At 46.9% G+C, this 10,684-nt stretch overlaps 1 protein-coding gene across 3 annotated transcripts in view; it reads left to right on the plus strand.

Annotated features, from left to right (window-relative positions):
* The first annotated feature begins 3,428 nt into the window (after positions 1 to 3,428).
* CDKAL1 (CDK5 regulatory subunit associated protein 1 like 1) overlaps positions 3,429 to 10,684 on the plus strand; it is a 658,258-nt gene continuing 651,002 nt past the window's right edge. The window contains exons 1-2 of one of the 3 annotated variants that reach the window (XM_019544002.1): positions 3,429 to 3,532; positions 5,301 to 5,342. The gene's annotated coding sequence lies outside the window, so the exon portion shown is untranslated. The remainder of the gene's footprint in view (positions 3,533 to 5,300; positions 5,343 to 10,684) is intronic. The other 2 variants (XM_019543993.1, XM_019544000.1) reach the window with 2 other exon arrangements.

The following is a 10,684-nucleotide window of genomic DNA, read 5'->3' on the forward strand; positions in this document are numbered from 1 at the left end:
AATCACCAGATTGCCAAGCCTATCCTGTAGGGGCAAGCGGCCTCAGTCAGTTCCCGGGCGAACTCCTGGTCAAGCTCAGGCCTTTGAGTGGGAGGTCTGTAGTAGACTCCCACCGTTGTGTCCTTCTGATCAAGATGACCCCAGAGCAGCAGAGCGCACTCAGAGACAAGCTGGTTCCAGTGTGAAGCAGTCAGTGTAGGACTGTAGTTGGAGGAAGTAGTTGGAGGTAGTTGGAGTTGTAGCAAGAAGTGAGAGGGTCAGGAATGTGTTTCCATGAGCAGGCTGACTGGGAAGGAGAGTTAACTTCTGTTCCAAAGTGAACTTGATGTGCCCAAAGACACCAAGTAATTTTGGTTTATTAAAAATAAGTTGTATGTGGAAGCAAGGCACTTAAGGCAAACCACGCTAATGACAGCCACTCCAATGGGAGCAGGAGATTAGGAGATCACGGCTCTGCCCCAGTTCCTTGCAGTGGTGAGAGCCTTGTCTGGAGCAGGGGCAGAGCTGCAATCCTCTGCTTGCACACCCCTGCTCCGAGTGTGCAGGCTATAGATCATGGCTCTCCCTGGCTCCGGAGCAAGCTGACCCCATCGCAAGATCCCAGTGGCTCCAGAGCAGTCTACCACCCCACTCTGCCACATGAACTGCCAGTGTGGCTGCTTTCCATGGCAAAAGCCAGTCTTGAGTTTTCCCACACAGCTGAGGCTGGGGTCTCCATGGAGGCCGGCCCCAGCCATGTGGACAGGGGCTGCTGGGAAATGGAGTCCGGCTGCTGGCCAGATTGGCCATTTTGCCCACCCCTGGCCTAAATGATGAAGTCTTTTTTGGTTTTAAAACGCTGTAAAAAGAATGAGGAGGAGGAGAAATTGTGAAGAAACAGGAAAGGGTCCGTTCATGGCTGCACGATAAAGACTGGAACAGTTGGAATTGATTAGTGCTGCCTCTGACACTATTTAGTCCTAGAAAGATGCATCTCAAACATCTAAAGTAGACTAGACTAGCCAGGTCAGTGCAGGGACTGATGTTCTCAGATTTCTCTATAGTCCACTGGCTAGTTTCAACTCTTGGCTAGAAATGCTACAAAGGTTATAAGTTACCTATTACTTCATGTGTATTATGGATAGGGTCCATAATACACCCTGGAAGTGGTGTATTAATACACCACTGGAAGTGGGAGGTTCAGGGATGGGTTTACATGAGCAGACTGCCTGGGAAGGAGAGTTACTTCTGTTACTGTTTCAAACAAAAGGTCAACAGGCTGCCAAGCTTTAGCTGCTGTTAGACTTATAAGTCTAATATAGAGTAGATTCATGGCATCTACTGACTTTTCAACCAGTTCAAGAGAGAGTATAACCTGTTGCCTGTAGGAAAAAAAATCCTTTAAACAAAGTAGTGTGACATTCCAGGTGCATTTATATCAAAAAGATATATACTCCATATGCCCTGGAGGAGATACAGGATCAAAAGGGGTCAACGGTCTGCCCTTACCCTAGCAGTCCATAGTGGTTATACACCAGTGGCACAACAGAATGATGCGGCTAGCCCCTTATCTAGCTGCTTTTGGCTCCTGCATAAATTACCTAGATTTACTGCTGGGTCAACTGAGGTGGACAGTACAAGTCCAGCACAAAGTTCATGCTCACACTCAGACTTCTGGAACTGTAGCAAGATGCCCCAAACTCTTTGGACTTGAAGGAGATGCAGGACACACAAAAATAAACCTGCCAAATCGTGCATGTTGAGATGTTTCAGCTATAACAGTAGTTTGTTTTCTGATGATATCCTGCTCCATGTTAAGAAAAAATAACCCAACATTTTACTGATGTTTTTCCTCTGATCTGGGTCTGCTAAGAGCCCACCTAAAGTTGGTGCTATTTATATAAGTGGGACTGCTGCCATTACTTTAGCAGGAGCTGGATTAGGCGCACATTTTTATAATCTTGGATGCATAATCTTGCGTTGAATTAATTTTGCAACCTCAAATAATGCTGAGGTCATATTGAAAAGGCAACCAAATTTCAAAGCAAATGCAATTTATCTTCAGGCCTTGCCACACATTCAGTTGAAAGCTGGATAGAAACCAGTGACTGAGTTGTTACACATTTTCAAGCACAAACTTTGTATCTGGCTGGCACTCCTAATAGCTGGATGGATGTTTTTATGGTGTGGTAGTTACTTTGCACAGCTACATCTATTGCACAGTTCACCAGTGAAGTTCATGACTAAGGCCAGCCCTTATTGTGTGATTCACCACTAAATTGTGTGATAACTTTAGATGTGGTTCATTTACAGTGCTCTCTTTGCACATCTGGCCAGCCTATATTTATTGTGTGAGTCACCAGTGAACTGCCTGATAATACTTTTGCATTCTTTGACCTGTCGACATTTATTGCACCATTCACCTGTGAAATGGATGCTAACAACTTTGCACATGTGGCTGGTCTACATGGATTATGCTAATGGTTCCCAAACTGTGGGTCATGACCCCAAATGGGGCTGCAACATCAGCATTTGGGCTCAGAGGGGCTGTGGGTTGGGACTGAGGTGCCATGTTGAGGAAATGTGGCCATAAATGGGGTCATACTGAGAAAAGTTTGAGAGGCACCGGATTATGTATTTCCTCAGTGAATTGCATGATATATGTAATGTCTGGCAAGGGCCTTCAAAGTCTCATTTTTCTGAAGGGTAGCATCCTAAGAGAGTGGATGGCCTTTGCAAAGCAGGCTGCTTTTTCAAGAGGCTAGGAGCCTGGTGGGTGGGCTCTTTTACTGGACCAGCTGCATGGCTGGGAGAGGGGTGGGCAAGCTTGCCCATATGCCAGGACTCTTGCTCTGGTCTCTGCTCAGGGCAGGGTGCTGCACTGCCCCCAAAACTTTGCCCAGTGTTGCTAGGTCTTAAATATGAAATGATTGTATTGCAAGTTCAAAATTATTGTATGTGCCAAAAAACTACCCTACACGGGAAAAGAAATGAAGATAAATATGCAAGTAAATCTTCATATTTACTTTCTGTTGCTCATTGTAGGTCCCCGTGGAGTGACTGAGACTCAAAAGTCAGTTAAGACTCTCTGAGAGTGACTTGCGCTTTGCAAATGCTGCATCAATTCGCTCCTTCTAAAAGTCTCCTGCATTTTCAGCACTTTTACTTTTCGTACATCGTACAAGGGGCGAAATTATCGACCGTTACGGTACACCCAAACACACCGCCCCCGCCTTTCCTCCTCCCCGCGGGGCAGACCAAACGGACGACCCGCGCACGTGCCGGGACTGCAACCCAGGCTTGTCCCACCCCCTCCCCACCCGGGCTCTCACCCCAGCCGCAGCTTCCCATTGGCCGCCGGGGAAGGTGATGCCCCGCCCCACCAGCCTTAGATCTGGTGGGGGCGGAGCAACCACCACTTTCCTCTAAACCAGCTGCGGCGCGGACTAGTTTGTCTGCTCTGGAGTGCCGTCGCCGCGCTGTCACGTGAGCAGGGGGTGGAGCGGCCATGATGGCGGAGCCCATCCAAGCCTGAGAGGCGCGAGTGCGGCAGGTGAGTACTAACGTCTACCCCTTCCGTTGCCGCCCCCCAGTCTCTGGTGCGGCCGGGCTGCGTCTGGACCTCGAGTGCCCCCGCCCCACGGTTTCAAGCTCCAAGGGCGCTGGGGGTTCCCCTCCCCCGCCCGTGTCCCTATTCTTGGGACGGCCTGGAGCGACCGTTGGGGCCCGCGTGAGCAGTTCTGTTTTCCCGGGGGGCGGGTGAAACGCACGTGAACCGTTCCATTCCCGGGGAGGGGGGTGTGGAACGCTCGTGCAGCCCAGGCCAGCGGCCCCAGCCGCCCTGACTTGGACTGGTCCGTCTTGGAACTCTTCTTGCCAGGGCCCTGGTGGGTGTGGGGGGGCTCCAGTGGGCACGTGGGGGCTGGAGCTGGGGCCACTGAGCAGAGATGGTGCCTATGCATCCTGCTTGCCCTTGCACTCCTGTGCTTTTAGAGCCCAACTCTCTCATGGGCCAGCTCCCTCCCTGCCACCTCCCCACAGGAACGCGGGTGCTGGGTTCTTTGGCCAGAGGCAGGATGGGTTTGCACGTTATGCCCTCTAGCACTGTTGTTACCGTGCTATCTTTCAGCACTTCCTTTTGGCAGTGCTAAACGACAGCCTCTGCTGCACAGTCCAAGCATGGTTATTTTTAGCTGCTACGTTGCCATAGTAAGGCACTATACTAAAGGAGCATGTTGCTGCAGCTGTGTAGCTGTGGCATCATGGTTTTTGCCAGCTGATGCTATGTCACTGTCACGTCTCATGTAGATGTGTCCAGGGAATCTCAACTGGGGGTCTTGGGAGGGTGCTGCAGGGAGGAGAGGGGAGGCAATTCACAGGCAAGGGAAGGCTCAAGCTCCAAGTCGGAGGAGATCAGCAGAGAGGGACTGGCTCAGGCTCCCTATGGTGCCTGGCCTCTCTGTGAGGAGGTAAGCACTGTAAATGAACCAGTTTCTTCTGGCTAAGATCAAGCAGGACAAGGGGCATCTGATCTCCCATATCTGCAGCTTGTACCTAGGATACCCGCCTGGATATGGGGAGCATCTGAAGTCCCAGACTGATGGGTCTGGGAGGGAAGAGACTTGCTCCATGGTAGAGCCACCCAAACTTGACAGTTGAGTTTTGCTCAGTCAGATTTGGGAACTTGACTATTGGGCTTTGTCCAGTTGAATTTGGAACAGATTTTTGCCCTTGGCTAAAAAGAAAAATAAAATCTGTTCGCGTTTGAAAGGGGGTGCTGCTCAAGTTGCCCGAGTCCTGGAGGGTGCCTGGGGTTGAAGGAGGGCTGCCTTAGGCCTAAAAAGACTGAGAAGCACTGTTATAGAGTTACTAAATCAGAGATGCATAAGCTCATCTAAACAATGCCTTACTACTTAGATGCATTCCATCTAAAGAAGTAAGCTGCTGCTTATGGATGTGTAGGCATTTCTGATTTAGGTTTGTGCTTGCATTGTCAGGGGAAAGCTGATAGTAGAAACAAAAATACCTTCCTCTCCCCCAGCTTTTAACAACTCTGTCATCACACCTCTTCCATCCAAGCTTTCTCTTTTCAGTCTGAATATTTATCCCTGGCTACAGTAATCACTTCACTACTGGAATCCATGCATGATCATCATGTGTCAAATTAAGAGATCACATTTGTAGCCAAAGCTTTTGTAGCTGTTAAGCTACCTGTTTTAAGAATTTGATCAGTGTGAAAAAACAGCATGCTGCCTGTGACCAGCATGTGAATAGGCTTATGCTAATCTTACTTTTAAGAGCTTTTTTTTTTTTCTTTTCAGATTCATTAATCAGGAGGACTTAAAAGAACATTTATTGGAAAGGTATTTTTGGATATGGTAATTTAGAATGTGTGTTAGAAGCTTTAGAAAATAAGGGGTGCCTAATTAAAAAAGCTTTATTCAGTAGTTTGGTTCACTCTTCACATAGGCCAGAAAGGTATCAAACTCATCTGGCCTCTGGGGCTGCTTCCAGACTGTGGGGCTTGTGGGCTAGATCTGGACACAGGTGGCAGTGGGGCCAGCGGTGGCTACAGTGGTTAATACAGCTGTTGTTTGCCCCCAGCACTGAGAGATCCTCAGTGGGGCCCTGTACCAGTGATTTGGGCAGTGGGCCTTGTACTTGGTCCCTCTGGATGGGGCCTGCAGGGCGCACATTTGGCACCCCTGACCTAAGGTGTACTTCAAAGAAGAGCAGTAATATCATGAGCCATTTGTTTTTTAGTGGTGTATTCTATGCCTTTAGTGCTCAAGTTTTTCAGTGTTGTTTTTGTACAAATTGCAGTGATTTGACTCTAGGAATTAGAAAATGTGTTGGGTTTTTTTTTTTTTCATCTAACACTAGGCAGATGCAAATTGTGTGTTTGAATATTTATGTATATATTCTTAAATCAGTTAAAACCTGACTTAGAATAATTGCTTACCGACTTTAACTAAATAAATATAACTAACAGTGCAACAGAGACTTGAATTGGATTGAATGTCTACCAGTGTCTTCAAATCTGTTTAAGTTTATTTAAATCACATATTTTATCTAATCTGTTTTTGCGTCTCTGAGTGAAGACTGGGCCTGTGTGATATTTGGTTGTATGCTAGAGAAGAAACTTCAAAGCTGGGAAAAATGCATCCGATAAACTTAATTGACAAAGTATGAACTTCTTCCACAGTATTTCTTGGTACTATTTCCAGTTGTTCTTGATTATATTATCTGATAAGCAGTATATTTAGACTTTTTAACTCAACCTTTTTATCAGCTAATTGCTCTCTATGTTGAAACATTCTCGTCTTTTTTTGTATGAAAGTATAATTTTAAATTTTAAAAAGGTAGAGAAAATGTTGATAAGAAAAGCCTCAAGCCTAAAACCAAACTTAACTCACAAAAGGTATAGGGGTCATAAGGTGGTACATGTTCTGTTGGAGTGAGATTCTTGAGACCATTTCTTGCAAAAGGAAAGAAATGAGATGTTTTGTTTTTAAAGACCCTGTCTGGTAGTATTATTATTTGTTTTAATATGGGTGTGTTGCTGAAAGACATATCGGTGTTTTTTATTACTCATCGATTTGGGCACCATATGTATTTAAGGGTCGGCAATATCTGGCCTGTGGGCTGAATCTAACTCGCCAAAGGATTTTTATCCAGCCTGTGGAGGGACCTGTGGCTCCACCCAGCCCAGCATGAGGGCCAGCCCAGGCCAAGGTGGGCAGAGAGAGGCATCCAGGAAGAGAATGGGTGGACAGGGTCAGGGTCTTAGGGCTGTGACAGCGTGGACCTGGGGCAGAGCCCCAATCTGCTCCTCGCATGCCCCCCAGCATGGGCATCCATTTTGCAGGCAGGGGTGCATGAGGAGCAGATGGTGGCTCTGCTCCAGGCCCTAGTCCCATGCCATCACTGTTCCAAGATCCTAGCTGCCTGGGATGTGGGTGTCAAATGGTGGGCCGTGCTGCCCACCTGTCCTGCTACAGGATGATGTTCTGCACCCGGCTACAGCCCCATCCCTTCTTCCCAGTCACGTGCCCTGTCTGCACAGGTCCCTGCCTGTCTCCATGAAGATCCTGGGATCTCAGGATGGTGATAGCGTGGGGCCTGGAGCAGAGCCATGCTATGTCCCCACATGCCCCTGCTCACAGAACCGGCACCTGTCACAGGAAAGTGCAGGGAGAGGATTGTGGCTCTGCCCTGGGCCCTGGTCCAGTATTGTCATGGCCCCAAAATTCTGGCCCCATCCAACCTTCCCACTCCCAGATGTCACTCCCCATTTGTCCACAGCCCTATCTTGTCTGACTGGTGGTGCATGGAGCAAAACCACTTGAAGGCTTTTTGACTGTTGGTTGGGGAGTGGCAGGGGTGCTGACCTGGCCTGCAGCAGCTCCCCAAAACACCGTAAGTCACCCTCCAGCCCAAATAATTGCCTACCCCAATATATATTCAGGGTTTGTTACTAGTTGTGGGGAACTTGGAGATCTAATGGAAATGTCATAGCTGCTGACGTGATCTACTGCAAAGGTGGGATGATAGATCTTTAATCAGATGTTTTAGGCTTTTGGGAAGCATCACATCTACAATTCCAGTTCCTCTGAGTAACAGTGTCTCTAAAAATCCTGTAGATTCTAAGAGCTTGAGGTAAAACTCAAGAACTCCCCTCCAGCTTTCTGTAGAGCGGGCTGGTCTAGCATGACTGCTTCTGAGATGAATTGGATTTGGTATCCTTCCCGGTGACCATCTGTCCCTTGTCCATCATCCCCTGAAGCTTGACTTTACTCAGGTTTCCTAAGCTAGTTAGTAGGTCCAACTGAGTGGAAAATTCGGTTACTTGCTGTAATTCTAAAAAGAATTATTTTGAAACACTGTAGCATTCCCACTATCCTTTATTGATTCAGTTTACAAGGCAGTTCCCTATGTAAATGTGGAGGTAAAGGTGGGTCAGATAATGCCCTTAAATGTTGTATTAAAAATAGATATATTTTCCTTGTTAGTTCAAAGAACTGTGAATCAGTTTTGAGGCAAGTTCCTGGCTCTGCTTCTACTTAACGTTTTTGGCAAGTTATTTAATGTGGCTAGAGTTAGCCAAATAAGTGTCTAGTGTTGCTTGAATCCTAGAAGGAAAACCTTTCTGTTTTTAAGTCTGCCTATGCTGCTAGAGCAGTTTGGGTTCTGTTGTAAACTTCTATCCTTTGAATCTTTTATTTCTATCAGTCATGTCTAAGACTAAGTACACAGGTTGCTTCAAAGATCTTGGGGCAGATTTTCAGGATTCAGTTAGTGTATTTTGTTTTGTTTTTTGTTTTACTTTTAAACTGACCTGGACTTGTTGAGACGTGAGAAATAAGAATTTTCTCAACGCTGTACTTCAGAACATAATTGTCGTTTATCTCTATGTGTCAATTTTTTCTCATTCTCCAAAGTTAAAATGCTCCCTCTTTTTCTCATGTATTGAGAGGTGGACTTTTTTCATCTCAAGGGCTGCTTGCAGACATTTTAAAAAACAAAAACAAACCTAACCTGCCCCGTTTCTGCCTACCTCTGCCCAAAGAAAAAAATGTGTTTTATCAGAAGAAACAGCATGTTACTTCAACCTGGGTCTTCATCTTCTGTAAAGAGCAGGAGCTTCAGCTGGGCTATTTGGCACTTTTAGCTAAAGCTGATTCAATCAGCTATTAGATAACAGTGCCAAAAAAGCCCTATTAAAGTGTCTTATTTTTTACAGGCAGCAGATGAGCTAGGTTGAAGTAATGCACTGCCTCTTCTGGGCATGCGTGAGGCTTGATGTGGGAACGTGCCGGGTTTAAAGTAAAGCATGGTTTTGTGGGATGGCTTTTTTTTGCAGGGGGGTGTTGTTTTTTGTTTTTTGTCTTTTTAACATCTGCATCCAAGGATTTGATGGTACGTGGCTGGAGAGAGCTTCTGTTCTGGGAATGTCAGTATTTAGGGATCTCTGCTGGTATCTTATGTGCAGCTAGTGACTAGCCTCACTTAAGTGTCATATTTTAAGCATCAGAAGAACTTGCCTTGAAATAAAGAAACCTTTTCATCACATGGGAAATACTGAGAATACCAAAACAGAGGTGCCAAGCAATGCTATTATCATGTTGATTTTGTTTGTACCTAGGCAGATTCAGTAGTCCAAAAATTTAGCCCAATTTGCTAAAGGATGTGTTGCATTAATTGTTTATAGTAGGGGTGTGCTGATACCAGCTGGATGCCACTCTCCATGCTGTCCGGTTGTATATCAGAATCAGATCAGTATCAGCCCAAAAATTCTGTAAGTCTGTTGTGAGGGAAGGGCAGATTGAGGCCCCCGCAGTGAGGAAGGCAGAAAGCCGCTCCATGCCCCGCTCTGCCCCAGCCTTCCACCACTGCATGCACCCTGAGAGGGTATGGGGGGCATGTACCCCTGGATCTGTGCACTGGGTGAGGGTGGGCTGCCACTGTGGGCTGGGGTCAGGGTGGCACCGAGTTCTTCCTGGTGTCGGCATGGGCTGAGCTGTGCTTAGGGTGGGTAGCAGCAGCACTGGGAGCAGGACTATAGAGGGGGGCTGCAGCCACCCTAATATTCACTGTAAATCCCCACCCCCACCGTAGCCCTCTCCCAGTCAATGCCACCCTGGCTCAGACCCTGCTGGGAATAGCCTGGTGCTGCCACGGACCCAGCCTGCAGCAGCAGCCTGCCCTGCCCTGCCCTGTGCAGCGGTCTGGGGACACATGTCTTCCTGGGGGTACGCATACTGGCAAGAGTGGCTGTCCTCCATCCCCTGGATGAGCTGCTTGTGGCTCCATCTCCTGCTTTGCCTTGGTTATGCAGCACCTGCTCCAGCCCCACTCCTTCCCTAACCATTGGGGCTTTGATCTGTCATGTCCTGTTCCACCCCTTCCCCAGCCCCATAACAGACTTGCCATCTGGACCCAGCTGTTTTCCACACTATTGGGCTGAGCTCCTGGCTGTCTGTGCTGCGCTGCGGCTACCCATGGGCAGGGTATTCATCAGGGGCATTATTGGTCATCAGCCAAAAAAAGCCATTGCAGTCAATTTTCCTTATACTGGTGCCAAGCTGATATGGGACCCATGTATCAGTCCACCTCTGGTTTATAGGACTTTTCATGTCCATGTTGTTGCTTTTATATAGAAGGATGTTGGCTACTAGGATTGCAAAATTTCTCTATGAATGCATTTTATTTTTAAGTATTGTTGACTTGTACAGTCCTATCTAGAGAAAAGAACATCTAATGGTTTGGTTCTGACTTCATATTTAAGCCACATATTTGATGGTACTTGTTGTATACCCCATTATTGCACATATTGCTGAACTGTAGTCATCTTCTACAATCTGTATATGCACTACTTGCCTACAGCATTATCTAAGGAATGGTTTTTACTCTTGGCCAATTTTTGACATTCTTAATAGTAAATAAGGCTCCTTTCATTTGTTTTGAAATTGGTTTATTTGACTTTCCATGTTGATGAGCAGAAATGAAAAGTGAAAGCTCTTGGAATAAGGGCTTCATCTTAATTTGAGCAGTTTTGGTTTGTGCTGCTGGAATAAATAATTTGTATGCAACAAATTATTATTATAACAAACAAGGGAGGTGATCCTCCCCCTCTATGCGGCACTGGTCAGGCCGCAGCTGGAGTACTGCGTCCAGTTCTGGGCGCCACACTTCAAGAGGGACG

The sequence above is a fragment of the Crocodylus porosus genome, unplaced genomic scaffold (genome assembly GCF_001723895.1).
Source record: "Crocodylus porosus isolate Cpor-Errol unplaced genomic scaffold, CroPor_comp1, whole genome shotgun sequence".
Taxonomy (NCBI): Eukaryota; Metazoa; Chordata; order Crocodylia; family Crocodylidae; genus Crocodylus; species Crocodylus porosus.